Below are 18,004 nucleotides of genomic sequence, written 5' to 3'. Positions count from 1 at the left end.
TTGCACATGGTAAAGAAAGTGATTAAAGGCTCTTTTCCTATTTCAAAAGTTTTCGTTTTCGAGGGTAATAGCTACGTATGCTGGAAAAATGAAGATATTAGACTATTTTATGATTGCACATGGTAAAGAATGTGATTAAAGGCTCTTTTCCTATGTCAAAAGTTTTAGTTTTAAAGGGTAATAGCTACGTATGTTGAAAAAAATGAAGATATTAGACTATTTTATGATTGCGCATGGTAAGAATGTGATTAAAGGCTCTTTTCCTATGTCAAAAGTTTTAGTTTTCGAGGGTAATAGCTACGTATGTTGGAAAAATGAACATATTAGAATATTTTATGATTGCACATGGTAAAGAAAGTGATTAAAGGCTCTTTTGCTATTTCAAAAGTTTTCGTTTTCGAGGGTAATAGCTACGTATGTTGGAAAAATGAAGATATTAGACTATTTTATGATTGCACATGGTAAAGAAAGTGTTTAAAGGCTCTTTTCCTATTTCAAAGTTTTAGTTTTCGAGGGTAATAGCTACGTATGTTGAAAAAATGAAGATATTAGACTATTTTATGATTGCAAATGGTAAAGAATGTGATTAAAGGCTCTTTTCCTATGTCAAAAGTTTTAGTTTTCGAGGGTAATAGCTACGTATGTTGGAAAAATGAAGATATTAGACTATTTTATGATTGCACATGGTAAAGAATGTGCTTAAAGGCTCTTTTCCTATGGCAAAGGTTTAGTTTTCGAGGGTAATAACTACGTATGTTGGAAAAATGAAGATATTAGACTATTTTATGATTGCACATGTTAAAGAATGTGATTAAAGGCTCTTTTCCTATGTCATAAGTTTTAGTTTTCGAGGGTAATAGCTACGTATGTTGAAAAAATGAAGATATTAGACTATTTTATGATTGCAAATGGTAAAGAATGTGATTTAAGACTCTTTCCTATGTCAAAAGTTTTAGTTTTCGAGGGTAATAGCTACGTATGTTGAAAAAATGAAGATATTAGACTATTTTATAATTGCAAATGGTAACGAATGTGATTAAAGGCTCTTTTCCTATGTCAAAAGTTTAGTTTCGAGGGTAATAGCTACGTATGTTGGAAAAATGAAGATATTAGACTATTTTATGATTGCACATGGTAAAGAATGTGATTAAAGGCTCTTTTCCTATGTCAAAAGTTTTAGTTTTCGAGGGTAATAGCTACGTATGTTGAAAAAATGAAGATATTAGACTATTTTATGATTGCAAATGGTAAAGAATGTGATTAAAGGCTCTTTTCCTATTTCAAAAGTTTTAGTTTTCGAGGGTAATAGCTACGTATGTTGGAAAAATGAAGATATTAGACTATTTTATGATTGCACATGGTAAAGAATGTGCTTAAAGGCTCTTTTCCTATGGCAAAAGTTTTAGTTTTCGAGGGTAATAGCTACGTATGTTGGAAAAATGAAGATATTAGACTATTTTATGATTGCACATGGTAAAGAATGTGATTAAAGGCTCTTTTCCTATGTCAAAAGTTTTAGTTTTCGAGGGTAATAGCTACGTATGTTGAAAAAAATGAAGATATTAGACTATTTTATGATTGCAAATGGTAAAGAATGTGATTTAAGGCTCTTTTCCTATGTCAAAAGTTTTAGTTTTCGAGGGTAATAGCTAGGTATGTTGGAAAAATGAAGATTTTAGTTTTCGAGGGTAATAGCTAGGTATGTTGGAAAAATGAAGATATTAGAATATTTTATGATTGCACATGATAAAAAATGTGATTTAAGGCTCTTTTCCTATTTCAAAAGTTTTAGTTTTCGAGGGTAATAGCTACGTATGTTGGAAAAATGAAGATATTAGACTATTTATGATTGCACATGGTAAAGAATGTGATTAAAGGCTCTTTTCCTATGTCAAAAGTTTTAGTTTTCGAGGGTAATAGCTACGTATGTTGAAAAAAATGAAGATATTAGACTATTTTATGATTGCAGATGGTAAAGAATGTTATTAAAAGGCTCTTTTCCTATTTCAAAAGTTTTAGTTTTCGAGGGTAATAGCTACGTATGTTGGAAAAATGAAGATATTAGACTATTTTATGATTGCACATGGTAAAGAATGTGCTTAAAGGCTCTTTTCCTATGGCAAAAGTTTTAGTTTTTCGAGGGTAATAGCTACGTATGTTGGAAAAATGAAGATATTAGACTATTTTATGATTGCACATGGTAAAGAATGTGATTAAAGGCTCTTTTCCTATGTCAAAAGTTTTAGTTTTCGAGGGTAATAGCTACGAATGTTGGAAAAATGACGATATTAGACTATTTTATGATTGCACGTGGTAAAGAATGTGATTAAAGGCTCTTTTCCTATGTCAAAAGTTTTAGTTTTCGAGGGTATAGCTACGTATGTTGGAAAAATGAAGATATTAGACTATTTTATGATTGCACATGGTAAAGAATGTGATTAAAGGCTCTTTTCCTATGTCAAAAGTTTTAGTTTTCGAGGGTAATAGCTACGTATGTTGGAAAAATGAAGATATTAGACTATTTTATGATTGCACACGGTAAAGAAAGTGCTTAAAGGCTCTTTTCCTATTTCAAAAGTTTTAGTTTTCGAGGGTAATAGCTACGTATGTTGGAAAAATGAAGATATTAGACTATTTTATGATTGCCCATGGTAAAGAATGTGATTTAAGGCTCTTTTCCTATGTCAAAAGTTTTAGTTTTCGAGGGTAATAGCTACGTATGTTGGAAAAATGAAGATATTAGACTATTTTATGATTGCACATGGTAAAGAATGTGATTAAAGGCTCTTTTCCTATGTCAAAAGTTTTAGTTTCGAGGGTAATAGCTACGTATGTTGGAAAAATGAAGATATTAGACTATTTTATGATTGCACATGGTAAAGAATGTGATTAAAGGCTCTTTTCCTATGTCAAAAGTTTTAGTTTTCGAGGGTAATATCTACGTATGTTGGAAAAATGAAGATATTAGACTATTTTATGATTCCACACGGTAAAGAAAGTGCTTAAAGGCTCTTTTCCTATTTCAAAAGTTTTAGTTTTCGAGGGTAATAGCTACGTATGTTGAAAAAATGAAGATATTAGACCATTTTATGATTGCAAATGGTAAAGAATGTGATTAAAGGCTCTTTTCCTATGTCAAAACTTTTAGTTTTCGAGGGTAATAGCTACGTATGTTGGAAATATGAAGATATTAGACTATTTTATGATTGCACATGGTAAAGAATGTGCTTAAAAGGCTCTTTTCCTATGTCAAAAGTTTTAGTTTTCGAGGGTAATAGCTAGGTATGTTGGAAAAAGAAGATATTAGAATATTTTATGATTGCACATGATAAAAAATGTGATTTAAGGCTCTTTTCCTATTTCAAAAGTTTTAGTTTTCGAGGGTAATAGCTACGTATGTTGGAAAAATGAAGATATTAGACTATTTTATGATTGCACATGGTAAAGAATGTGATTAAAGGCTCGTTTCCTATGTCAAAAGTTTTAGTTTTCGAGGGTAATAGCTACGTATGTTGAAAAAATGAAGATATTAGACTATTTTATGATTGCAAATGGTAAAGAATGTGATTAAAGGCTCTTTTCCTATTTCAAAAGTTATAGTTTTCGAGGGTAATAGCTACGTATGTTGGAAAAATGAAGATATTAGACTATTTTATGATTGCACATGGTAAAGAATGTGCTTAAAGGCTCTTTTCCTATGGCAAAAGTTTTAGTTTTCGAGGGTAATAGCTACGTATGTGGAAAAATGAAGATATTAGACTATTTTATGATTGCACATGGTAAAGAATGTGATTTAAGGCTCTTTTCCTATGTCAAAAGTTTTAGTTTTCGAGGGTAATAGCTACGTATGTTGAAAAAAATGAAGATATTAGACTATTTTATGATTGCAAATGGTAAAGAATGTGATTTAAGGCTCTTTTCCTATGTCAAAAGTTTTAGTTTTCGAGGGTAATAGCTACGTATGTTGGAAAAATGAAAGATATTAGACTATTTTATGATTGCACATGGTAAAGAATGTGATTAAAGGCTCTTTTCCTATGTCAAAAGTTTTAGTTTTCGAGGGTAATAGCTACGTTTGTTGGAAAAATGAAGATATTAGACTATTTTATGATTGTACATGGTAAAGAATGTGATTTAAGGCTCTTTTCCTATGTCAAAAGTTTTAGTTTTCGAGGGTAATAGCTACGTATGTTGGAAAAATGAAGATATTAGACTATTTTATGATTGCACATGGTAAAGAATGTGATTAAAGGCTCTTTTCCTATGTCAAAAGTTTTAGTTTTCGAGGGTAATAGCTACGTATGTTGGAAAAATGAAGATATTAGACTATTTTATGATTGCACACGGTAAAGAAAGTGCTTAAAGGCTCTTTTCCTATTTCAAAAGTTTTAGTTTTCGAGGGTAATAGCTACGTATGTTGAAAAATGAAGATATTAGACTATTTTATGATTGCCCATGGTAAAAGATGTGATTAAAGGCTCTTTTCCTATGTCAAAAGTTTTAGTTTTCGAGGGTAATAGCTACGTATGTTGAAAAAATGAAGATATTAGACTATTTTATGATTGCAAATGGTAAAGAATGTGATTTAAGGCTCTTTTCCTATGTCAAAAGTTTTAGTTTTCGAGGGTAATAGCTACGTATGTTGGAAAAATGAAGATATTAGACTATTTTATGATTGCACATGGTAAAGAATGTGATTAAAGGCTCTTTTCCTATGTCAAAAGTTTTAGTTTTCGAGGGTAATAGCTACGTATGTTGGAAAAATGAAGATATTAGACTATTTTATGATTCCACACGGTAAAGAAAGTTCTTAAAGGCTCTTTTCCTATTTCAAAAGTTTTAGTTTTCGAGGGTAATAGCTACGTATGTTGAAAAAATTAAGATATTAGACCATTTTATGATTGCAAATGGTAAAGAATGTGATTAAAGGCTCTTTTCCTATGTCAAAAGTTTTAGTTTTCGAGGGTAATAGCTACGTATGTTGGAAAAATGAAGATATTAGACTATTTTTATGATTGCACATGGTAAAGAATGTGATTAAAGGCTCTTTTTCTATGGCAAAAGTTTTAGTTTTCGAGGGTAATAGCTACGTATGTTGGAAAAATGAAGATATTAGAATATTTTATGATTGCACATGATAAAAAATGTGATTTAAGGCTCTTTTCCTATTTCAAAAGTTTTAGTTTTCGAGGGTAATAGCTACGTATGTTGAAAAAATGAAGATATTAGACTATTTTATGATTGCAAATGGTAAAGAATGTGATTTAAGGCTCTTTTCCTATGTCAAAAGTTTAGTTTTCGAGGGTAATAGCTACGTATGTTGAAAAAATGAAGATATTAGACTATTTTATGATTGCAAATGGTAAAGAATGTGATTTAAGGCTCTTTTCCTATGTCAAAAGTTTTAGTTTTCGAGGGTAATAGCTACGTATGTTGGAAAATGAAGATATTAGACTATTTTATGATTGCACATGGTAAAGAATGTGATTAAAGGCTCTTTTCCTGTGTCAAAAGTTTTAGTTTTCGAGGGTAATAGCTACGTATGTTGGAAAAATGAAGATATTAGACTATTTTATGATTGCACACGGTAAAGAAAGTGCTTAAAGGCTCTTTTCCTATTTCAAAAGTTTAGTTTTCGAGGGTAATAGCCACGTATGTTGGAAAAATGAAGATATTAGACTATTTTATGATTGCCCATGGTAAAGAATGTGATTAAAGCTCTTTTCCTATGTCAAAGTTTTAGTTTTCGAGGGTAATAGCTACGTATGTTGAAAAAATGAAGATATTAGACTATTTTATGATTGCAAATGGTAAAGAATGTGATTTAAGGCTCTTTTCCTATGTCAAAGTTTTAGTTTTCGAGGGTAATAGATACGTATGTTGGAAAATGAAGATATTAGACTATTTTATGATTGCACATGGTAAAGAATGTGATTAAAGCTCTTTTCCTATGTCAAAAGTTTTAGTTTTCGAGGGTAATATTTACGTATGTTGGAAAAATGAAGATATTAGACTATTTTATGATTGCACATGGTAAAGAATGTGATTAAAGGCTCTTTCCTATGTCAAAAGTTTTAGTTTCGAGGGTAATAGCTACGTATGTTGGAAAATGAAGATATTAGACTATTTTATGATTCCACACGGTAAAGAAAGTGCTTAAAGGCTTTTTTCCTATTTCAAAAGTTTTAGTTTTCGAGGGTAATAGCTACGTATGTTGAAAAAATGAAGATATTAGACCATTTTATGATTGCAAATGGTAAAGAATGTGATTAAAGGCTCTTTTCCTATGTCAAAAGTTTTAGTTTTCGAGGGTAATAGCTAAGTATGTTGAAAAAATGAAGATATTAGACTATTTTATGATTGCAAATGGTAAAGAATGTGATTAAAGGCTCTTTTCATATGTCAAAAGTTTTAGTTTTCGAGGTAATAGCTACGTATGTTGGAAAAATGAAGATATTAGACTATTTTATGATTGCACATGGTAAAGAATGTGATTAAAGGCTCTTTTTCTATGGCAAAAGTTTTAGTTTTCGAGGGTAATAGCTACGTATGTTGGAAAATGAAGATATTAGAATATTTTATGATTGCACATGATAAAAAATGTGATTTAAGGCTCTTTTCTATTTCAAAAGTTTTAGTTTTCGAGGGTAATGCTACGTATGTTGGAAAAATGAAGATATTAGACTATTTTATGATTGCACATGGTAAAGAATGTGATTAAAGGCTCTTTTCCTATGTCAAAAGTTTTAGTTTTCGAGGGTAATAGCTACGTATGTTGAAAAAATGAAGATATTAGACTATTTTATGATTGCAAATGGTAAAGAATGTGATTAAAGGCTCTTTTCCTATTTCAAAAGTTTTAGTTTTCGAGGGTAATAGCTACGTATGTTGGAAAAATGAAGATGTTAGACTATTTTATGATTGCACATGGTAAAGAATGTGCTTAAAGGCTCTTTTCCTATGTCAAAAGTTTAGTTTTCGAGGGTAATAGCTAGGTATGTTGGAAAAATGAAGATATTAGAATATTTTATGATTGCACATGATAAAAAATGTGATTTAAGGCTCTTTTCCTATGTCAAAAGTTTAGTTTTCGAGGTAATAGCTACGTATGTTGAAAAAATGAGATATTAGACTATTTTATGATTGCAAATGGTAAAGAATGTGATTAAAGGCTCTTTTCCTATTTCAAAAGTTTTAGTTTTCGAGGTAATAGCTACGTATGTTGGAAAAATGAAGATATTAGACTATTTTATGATTGCACATGGTAAAGAATGTGCTTAAAGGCTCTTTTCCTATGGCAAAAGTTTTAGTTTCGAGGGTAATAGCTACGTATGTTGGAAAAATGAAGATATTAGACTATTTTATGATTGCACATGGTAAAGAATGTGATTAAAGGCTCTTTTCCTATGTCAAAAGTTTTAGTTTTCGAGGGTAATAGCTACGTATGTTGAAAAATGAAGATATTAGACTATTTTATGATTGCACATGGTAAAGAATATGATTAAAGGCTCTTTTCCTATGTCAAAAGTTTTAGTTTTCGAGGGTAATAGCTACGTATGTGGAAAAATGAAGATATTAGACTATTTTATGATTGCACATGTAAAGAAAGTGCTTAAAGGCTCTTTTCCTATTTCAAAAGTTTTCGTTTTCGAGGGTAATAGCTACGTATGTTGAAAAAATGAAGATATTAAACTATTTTATGATTGCAAATGGTAAAGAATGTGATTAAAGGCTCTTTTCCTATGTCAAAAGTTTTAGTTTTCGAGGGTAATAGCTACGTATGTTGAAAAAATGAAGATATTAGACTATTTTATGATTGCACATGGTAAAGAATGTGATTAAAGGCTCTTTTTCTATGCAAAAGTTTTAGTTTTCGAGGGTAATAGCTATGTATGTTGAAAAAATGAAGATATTAGACTATTTTATGATTGCACATGGTAAAGAATGTGATTAAAGGCTCTTTTCCTATGTCAAAAGTTTTAGTTTTCGAGGGTAATAGCTACGTATGTTGGAAAAATGAAGATATTAGACTATTTTATGATTGCACATGGTAAAGAAAGTGATTAAAGGCTCTTTTCCTATTTCAAAAGTTTTCGTTTTCGAGGGTAATAGCTACGTATGTTGGAAAAATGAAGATATTAGACTATTTTATGATTGCAAATGGTAAAGAATGTGATTAAAGGCTCTTTTCCTATGTCAAAAGTTTTAGTTTTCGAGGGTAATAGCTAGGTATGTTGAAAAATGAAGATATTAGACTATTTTATGATTGGAAATGGTAAAGAATGTGATTAAAGGCTCTTTTCCTATTTCAAAAGTTTTATTTTCAATTGCTAAACATAGACCAACAATTTTTACTCGTTTTTCGCGCCCAAGTTCACCGCTTAAAGAACGGATGCCTTCAAGTCAAGGCTAGTTCGGCCTGACTGGCTTATAACCAACAACCGATTTCAAACTACTTATCCCAGTCACGCACCCTGGTGCCAAGGAAAGGGAACACTAGAGCTCTCTCTCTCTCTTATTGGGTCTCCCGCTGGCATTCTAGTCAACTTTCCTTGTTAAAAGTTTCGAATGCCGGACACAGGCACACTCAGCAGTAATAACCATTCGCTTACACATATACCAACAATATAGTCATTTAGTCATATGGGGCTCCCATCTAGCCGGTGTTCCCTGTATAGCAGTTGAGCTTCTCTCTCGCTCTCTCTTTCGCTAATAAATACCAAACAGTGAGACAGTCATCCCATCTAGCTTATGCTAGCCGCTTAAAGTACGAATGCTTAAAGCCGTTGAATGGTTAGACTGTTTCTTTAGCGGCAATCAATGGCTAAACAGTAGACCAACAATATAGAGCCTTTCCTATGCCCATGTTTTACCGCTTAAAGAAAGGATGCCTTCAAGCCGAGGCTAGTTAGACCCGTTGCTATAGCGGTAGTCCATTGCTCTAAGCCCATACCAACACTATATTCCTCTTTCATCTGGTATTTCATTGAGCCTACGTTTGCCGCTTAAAGCACGAATCCTTAAAGCCATCAATGGTTAGACCATTGCTCAAGTGGTAGTAACCATCCGCTTCACACATACCAACAATATACTCATTCTCATATGGGCTTCCCATCTAGCCCATGTTCACTGCACTTTTTGTAGTCAATTACAGACAGTTGAATTTTTTGTTTCTGGCCCAAATCTCTTGGTGTATAAATGCAAGTTCACTTGTATAAGAGTCGAGGCAAATTGTAGGAGGCCCTTGTAGGCTTTGAATTGGACTCTTATTTCCATTTATATTCATTGTCAAATTTTACAATATATTGTCTCACTCGCCGTGAATTAACACGTTAGACCCTCAACAGGTTGACCCTAGTTCAGCATTGTGAGTGATATGCATGAGAGGAAAATTTTCATCCAAGTCAACTTGTAGTCAACCTGCGATTGTTCCCCAGCGAGAACTCCAACCGGTACGACTCTAGTTCGTCATTGTAAAAAGACACGTTTGCATGGAGCATAAATGGGAGACAGTAACACGGCCATCCAAGGGGTAAAATTAACCTGGACAATTTGTCTTGGCTTTTTTCGTCAATTGGCCATGACTTCCGTTCAAAAATCAACGGATCTCGGTCGTTCCCATCTAGCAAAAGTTACGTATGTTGGAAAATCTAGCAAAAGTTACTCTACGTATGTTGGAAAAATGAAGATATTAGACTATTTTATGATTGCACACGGTAAAGAAAGTGCTTAAAGGCTCTTTTCCTATTTCAAAAGTTTTAGTTTTCGAGGTAATAGCTACGTATGTTGGAAAAATGAAGATATTAGACTATTTTATGATTGCCCATGGTAAAAGATGTGATTAAAGGCTCTTTTCCTATGTCAAAAGTTTTAGTTTTCGAGGGTAATAGCTACGTATGTTGAAAAAATGAAGATATTAGACTATTTTATGATTGCAAATGGTAAAGAATGTGATTTAAGGCTCTTTTCCTATGTCAAAAGTTTTAGTTTTCGAGGGTAATAGCTACGTATGTTGGAAAAATGAAGATATTAGACTATTTTATGATTGCACATGGTAAAGAATGTGATTAAAGGCTCTTTTCCTATGTCAAAAGTTTTAGTTTTCGAGGGTAATAGCTACGTATGTTGGAAAAATGAAGATATTAGACTATTTTATGATTCCACACGGTAAAGAAAGTTCTTAAAGGCTCTTTTCCTATTCAAAAGTTTTAGTTTTCGAGGGTAATAGCTACGTATGTTGAAAAAATAAGATATTAGACCATTTTATGATTGCAAATGGTAAAGAATGTGATTAAAGGCTCTTTTCCTATGTCAAAAGTTTTAGTTTTCGAGGGTAATAGCTACGTATGTTGGAAAAATGAAGATATTAGACTATTTTATGATTGCACATGGTAAAGAATGTGATTAAAGGCTCTTTTTCTATGGCAAAAGTTTTAGTTTTCGAGGGTAATAGCTACGTATGTTGGAAAAAATGAAGATATTAGAATATTTTATGATTTCACATGGTAAAGAAAGTGCTTAAAGGCTCTTTTCCTATTTCAAAAGTTTTAGTTTTCGAGGGTAATAGCTACGTATAATGAAAAAATGAAGTTTTAGTTTTCGAGGGAAATAGCTAAGTATGTTGGAAAAATGAAGATATTAGACTATTTTATGATTGCACATGGTAAAGAATGTGATTAAAGGCTCTTTTCCTATGTCAAAAGTTTTAGTTTTCGAGGGTAATAGCTACGTATGTTGGAAAAATGAAGATATTAGACTATTTTATGATTGCACACGGTAAAGAAAGTGCTTAAAGGCTCTTTTCCTATTTCAAAAGTTTTAGTTTTCGAGGGTAATAGCTACGTATGTTGGAAAAATGAAGATATTAGACTATTTTATGATTGCCCATGGTAAAGAATGTGATTTAAGGCTCTTTTCCTATGTCAAAAGTTTTAGTTTTCGAGGGTAATAGCTACGTATGTTGGAAAAATGAAGATATTAGACTATTTTATGATTGCACATGGTAAAGAATGTGATTAAAGGCTCTTTTCCTATGTCAAAAGTTTTAGTTTTCGAGGGTAATAGCTACGTATGTTGGAAAAATGAAGATATTAGACTATTTTATGATTGCACATGGGTAAAGAATGTGATTAAAGGCTCTTTTCCTATGTCAAAAGTTTTAGTTTTCGAGGGTAATATCTACGTATGTGGAAAAATGAAGATATTAGACTATTTTATGATTCCACACGGTAAAGAAAGTGCTTAAAGGCTCTTTTCCTATTTCAAAAGTTTTAGTTTTCGAGGGTAATAGCTACGTATGTTGAAAAAATGAAGATATTAGACCATTTTATGATTGCAAATGGTAAAGATGTGATTAAAGGCTCTTTTCCTATGTCAAACTTTTAGTTTTCGAGGGTAATAGCTACGTATGTTGGAAATATGAGATATTAGACTATTTTATGATTGCACATGGTAAAGAATGTGCTTAAAGGCTCTTTTCCTATGTCAAAAGTTTTAGTTTTCGAGGGTAATAGCTAGGTATGTTGGAAAAATGAAGATATTAGAATATTTTATGATTGCACATGATATAAAAATGTGATTTAAGGCTCTTTTCCTATTTCAAAAGTTTTAGTTTCAAGGGTAATAGCTACGTATGTTGGAAAAATGAAGATATTAGACTATTTTATGATTGCACATGGTAAAGAATGTGATTAAAGGCTCGTTTCCTATGTCAAAAGTTTTAGTTTTCGAGGGTAATAGCTACGTATGTTGAAAAAATGAAGATATTAGACTATTTATGATTGCAAATGGTAAAGAATGTGATTAAAGGCTCTTTTCCTATTTCAAAAGTTATAGTTTTCGAGGGTAATAGCTACGTATGTTGGAAAAATGAAGATATTAGACTATTTTATGATTGCACATGGTAAAGAATGTGCTTAAAGGCTCTTTTCCTATGGCAAAAGTTTTAGTTTTCGAGGGTAATAGCTACGTATGTTGGAAAAATGAAGATATTAGACTATTTTATGATTGCACATGGTAAAGAATGTGATTAAAGGCTCTTTTCCTATGTCAAAAGTTTTAGTTTTCGAGGGTAATAGCTACGTATGTTGGAAAAATGAAGATATTAGACTATTTTATGATTGCACATGGTAAAGAAAGTGCTTAAAGGCTCTTTTCCTATTTCAAAAGTTTTAGTTTTCGAGGGTAATAGCTACGTATATTGAAAAAATGAAGATATTAGACTATTTTATGATTGCAAATGGTAAAGAATGTGATTAAAGGCTCTTTTCCTATGTCAAAAGTTTTAGTTTTCGAGGGTAATAGCTACGTATGTTGGAAAAATGAAGATATTAGACTATTTTATGATTGCACATGGTAAAGAATGTGATTAAAGGCTCTTTTTCTATGGCAAAAGTTTTAGTTTTCGAGGGTAATAGCTACGTATGTTGGAAAAATGAAGATATTAGACTATTTTATGATTGCACATGGTAAAGAATGTGATTAAAGGCTCTTTTTCTATGGCAAAAGTTTTAGTTTTCGAGGGTAATAGCTATGTATGTTGAAAAAATGAAGATATTAGACTATTTTATGATTGCATATGGTAAAGAATGTGATTAAAGGCTCTTTTCCTATGTCAAAAGTTTTAGTTTTCGAGGGTAATAGCTACGTATGTTGGAAAAATGAAGATATTAGAATATTTTATGATTGCACATGGTAAAGAAAGTGATTAAAGGCTCTTTTCCTATTTCAAAAGTTTTCGTTTTCGAGGGTAATAGCTACGTATGCTGGAAAAATGAAGATATTAGACTATTTTATGATTGCACATGGTAAAGAATGTGATTAAAGGCTCTTTTCCTATGTCAAAAGTTTTAGTTTTAAAGGATAATAGCTACGTATGTTGAAAAAATGAAGATATTAGACTATTTTATGATTGCACATGGTAAAGAATGTGATTAAAGGCTCTTTTCCTATGTCAAAAGTTTTAGTTTTCGAGGGTAATAGCTACGTATGTTGGAAAAATGAAGATATTAGACTATTTTATGATTGCACATGGTAAAGAAAGTGCTTAAAGGCTCTTTTCCTATTTCAAAAGTTTTAGTTTTCGAGGGTAATAGCTACGTATGTTGAAAAAATGAAGATAATAGACTATTTTATAATTGCACATGGTAAAGAAAGTGCTTAAAGGCTCTTTTCCTATTTCAAAAGTTTCAGTTTTCGAGGGTAATAGCTACGTATGTTGAAAAAATGAAGATATTAGACTATTTTATGATTGCAAATGGTAAAGAATGTGATTAAAGGCTCTTTTCCTATGTCAAAAGTTTTAGTTTTCGAGGGTAATAGCTACGTATGTTGAAAAAATGAAGATATTAAACTATTTTATGATTGCACATGGTAAAGAATGTGATTAAAGGCTCTTTTCCTATGTCAAAAGTTTTAGTTTTCGAGGGTAATAGCTACGTATGTTGAAAAAATGAAGATAATAGACTATTTTATGATTGCAAATGGTAAAGAATGCGATTAAAGGCTCTTTTCCTATGTCAAGAGTTTTAGTTTTCGAGGGTAATAGCTACGTATGTTGAAAAAATGAAGATATTAGACTATTTTATGATTGCAAATGGTAAAGAATGTGATTAAAGGCTCTTTTCATATGTCAAAAGTTTTAGTTTTCGAGGTAATAGCTACGTATGTTGGAAAAATGAAGATATTAGAATATTTTATAATTGCACATGGTAAAGAATGTGATTAAAGGCTCTTTTTCTATGGCTAAAGTTTTAATTTACGAGGGTAATAGCTATGTATGTTGAAAAAATGAAGATATTAGACTATTATATGATTGCACATGGTAAAGAATGTGATTAAAGGCTCTTTTCCTATGTCAAAAGTTTTAGTTTTCGAGGGTAATAGCTACGTATGTTGGAAAAATGAAGATATTAGACTATTTTATGATTGCACATGGTAAAGAAAGTGATTAAAGGCTCTTTTCCTATTTCAAAAGTTTTCGTTTTCGAGGGTAATAGCTACGTATGTTGGAAAAATGAAGATATTAGACTATTTTATGATTGCAAATGGCAAAGAATGTGATTAAAGGCTCTTTTCCTATGTCAAAAGTTTTAGTTTTCGAGGGTAATAGCTACGTATGTTGGAAAAATGAAGATATTAGACTATTTTATGATTGCACATGGTAAAGAAAGTGCTTAAAGGCTCTTTTCCTATTTCAAAAGTTTTCGTTTTCGAGGGTAATAGCTACGTATGTTGAAAAAATGAAGATATTAAACTATTTTATGATTGCAAATGGTAAAGAATGTGATTAAAGGCTCTTTTCCTATGTCAAAAGTTTTAGTTTTCGAGGGTAATAGCTACGTATGTTGAAAAAATGAAGATATTAGACTATTTTATGATTGCACATGGTAAAGAATGTGATTAAAGGCTCTTTTTCTATGGCAAAAGTTTGAGTTTTCGAGGGTAATAGCTATGTATGTTGAAAAATGAAGATATTAGACTATTTTATGATTGCACATGGTAAAGAATGTGATTAAAGGCTCTTTTCCTATGTCAAAAGTTTTAGTTTTCGAGGGTAATAGCTACGTATGTTGGAAAAATGAAGATATTAGACTATTTTATGATTGCACATGGTAAAGAAAGTGATTAAAGGCTCTTTTCCTATTTCAAAAGTTTTCGTTTTCGAGGGTAATAGCTACGTATGTTGGAAAATGAAGATATTAGACTATTTTATGATTGCAAATGGTAAAGAATGTGATTAAAGGCTCTTTTCCTATGTCAAAAGTTTTAGTTTTCGAGGTAATAGCTAGTATGTTGAAAAAATGAAGATATTAGACTATTTTATGATTGGAAATGGTAAAGAATGTGATTAAAGGCTCTTTTCCTATTTCAAAAGTTTTATTTTTCGAGGGTAATAGCTACGTATGTTGGAAAAATGAAGATATTAGACTATTTTATGATTGCACATGGTAAAGAATGTGATTAAAGGCTCTTTTCCTATGTCAAAAGTTTTAGTTTTCGAGGGTAATAGCTACGTATGTTGGAAAAATGAAGATATTAGACTATTTTATGATTGCACATGGTAAAGAATGTGATTAAAGGCTCTTTTCCTATGTCAAAAGTTTTAGTTTTCGAGGGTAATAGCTACGTATGTTGGAAAAATGAAGATATTAGACTATTTTATGATTGCACATGGTAAAGAAAGTGCTTAAAGGCTCTTTTCCTATTTCAAAAGTTTTCGTTTTCGAGGGTAATAGCTACGTATGTTGAAAAAATGAAGATATTAGACTATTTTATGATTGCAAATGGTAAAGAATGTGATTAAAGGCTCTTTTCCTATGTCAAAAGGTTTAGTTTTCGAGGGTAATAGCTACGTATGTTGGAAAAATGAAGATATTAGAATATTTTATGATTGCACATGGTAAAGAAAGTGATTAAAGGCTCTTTTCCTATTTCAAAAGTTTTCGTTTTCGAGGGTAATAGCTACGTATGCTGGAAAAATGAAGATATTAGACTATTTTATGATTGCACATGGTAAAGAATGTGATTAAAGGCTCTTTTCCTATGTCAAAAGTTTTAGTTTTAAAGGGTAATAGCTACGTATGTTGAAAAAATGAAGATATTAGACTATTTTATGATTGCACATGGTAAAGAATGTGATTAAAGGCTCTTTTCCTATGTCAAAAGTTTTAGTTTTCGAGGGTAATAGCTACGTATGTTGGAAAAATTAACATATTAGAATATTTTATGATTGCACATGGTAAAGAAAGTGATTAAAGGCTCTTTTCCTATTTCAAAAGTTTTCGTTTTCGAGGGTAATAGCTACGTATGTTGGAAAAATGAAGATATTAGACTATTTTATGATTGCACATGGTAAAGAAAGTGCTTAAAGGCTCTTTTTCCTATGGCAAAGCTTTAGTTTTCGAGGGTAATAACTACGTATGTTGGAAAAATGAAGATATTAGACTATTTTATGATTGCACATGTTAAAGAATGTGATTAAAGGCTCTTTTCCTATGTCATAAGTTTTAGTTTTCGAGGGTAATAGCTACGTATGTTGAAAAAATGAAGATATTAGACTATTTTATGATTGCAAATGGTAAAGAATGTGATTTAAGACTCTTTTCCTATGTCAAAAGTTTTAGTTTTCGAGGGTAATAGCTACTTATGTTGAAAAAATGAAGATATTAGACTATTTTATAATTGCAAATGGTAACGAATGTGATTAAAGGCTCTTTTCCTATGTCAAAAGTTTTAGTTTTCGAGGGTAATAGCTACGTATGTTGGAAAAATGAAGATATTAGACTATTTTATGATTGCACATGGTAAAGAATGTGATTAAAGGCTCTTTTCCTATGTCAAAAGTTTTAGTTTTCGAGGGTAATAGCTACGTATGTTGGAAAAATGAAGATATTAGACTATTTTATGATTGCACATGGTAAAGAAAGTGCTTAAAGGCTCTTTTTCTATTTCAAAAGTTTTAGTTTTCGAGGGTAATAGCTACGTATGTTGAAAAAATGAAGATATTAGACTATTTTATGATTGCAAATGGTAAAGAATGTGATTAAAGGCTCTTTTCCTATGTCAAAAGTTTTAGTTTCGAGGGTAATAGCTACGTATGTTGGAAAAATGAAGATATTAGACTATTTTATGATTGCACATGGTAAAGAATGTGATTAAAGGCTCTTTTTCTATGGCAAAAGTTTTAGTTTTCGAGGGTAATAGCTATGTATGTTGAAAAATGAAGATATTAGACTATTTTATGATTGCAATGGTAACGAATGTGATTAAAGGCTCTTTTCCTATGTCAAAAGTTTTAGTTTTCGAGGGTAATAGCTACGTATGTTGAAAAAATGAAGATATTAGACTATTTTATGATTGCAAATGGTAAAGAATGTGATTAAAGGCTCTTTTCCTATGTCAAAAGTTTTAGTTTTCGAGGGTAATAGCTACGTATGTTGAAAAAATGAAGATATTAGACTATTTTATGATTGCACATGGTAAAGAATGTGATTAAAGGCTCTTTTCCTATTTCAAAAGTTTTAGTTTTCGAGGGTAATAGCTACGTATGTTGAAAAAATGAAGATATTAGACTATTTTATAATTGCAAATGGTAAAGAATGTGATTAAAGGCTCTTTTCCTATTTCAAAAGTTTTCGTTTTCGGGGGTAATAGCTACGTATGTTGGAAAAATGAAAATATTAGACTATTTTATGATTGCAAATGGTAAAGAATGTGATTAAAGGCTCTTTTCCTATGTCAAAAGTTTTAGTTTTTGAGGGTAATAGCTACGTATGTTGAAAAAATGAAGATATTAGACTATTTTATGATTGCACATGGTAAAGAAAGTGCTTAAAGACTCTTTTTCCTATTTCAAAAGTTTTAGTTTTCGAGGGTAATAGCTACGTATGTTGAAAAAATGAAGATATTAGTCTATTTTATAATTGCAAATGTAAAGAATGTGATTAAAGGCTCTTTTCCTATTTCAAAAGTTTCGTTTTCAGGGGTAATAGCTACGTATGTTGGAAAAATGAAGATATTAGACTATTTTATGATTGCAAATGGTAAAGATTGTGATTAAAGGCTCTTTTCCTATGTCAAAAGTTTTAGTTTTCGAGGGTAATAGCTACGTATGTTTAAAAAATGAAGATATTAGACTATTTTATGATTGCAAATGGTAAAGAATGTGATTAAAGGCTCTTTTCCTATTTCAAAAGTTTTCGTTTTCGAGGGTAATAGCTACGTATGTTGGAAAAATGAAGATATTAGACTATTTTATGATTGCAAATGGTAAAGAATGTGACTAAAGGCTCTTTTTCTATGTCAAAAGTTTTAGTTTTCGAGGGTAATAGCTACGTATGTTGAAAAAATGAGATATTAGACTATTTTATGATTGCAAATGGTAAAGAATGTGATTAAAGGCTCTTTTCCTATGTCAAAAGTTTTAGTTTTCTAGGGTAATAGCTACGTATGTTGGAAAAATGAAGATATTAGACTATTTTATGATTGCACATGGTAAAGAAAG

Source organism: Artemia franciscana, chromosome 20 (assembly GCF_032884065.1).
Source record: "Artemia franciscana chromosome 20, ASM3288406v1, whole genome shotgun sequence".
Classification (NCBI taxonomy): Eukaryota; Metazoa; Arthropoda; class Branchiopoda; order Anostraca; family Artemiidae; genus Artemia; species Artemia franciscana.
This window is presented reverse-complemented; position numbering follows the sequence as displayed.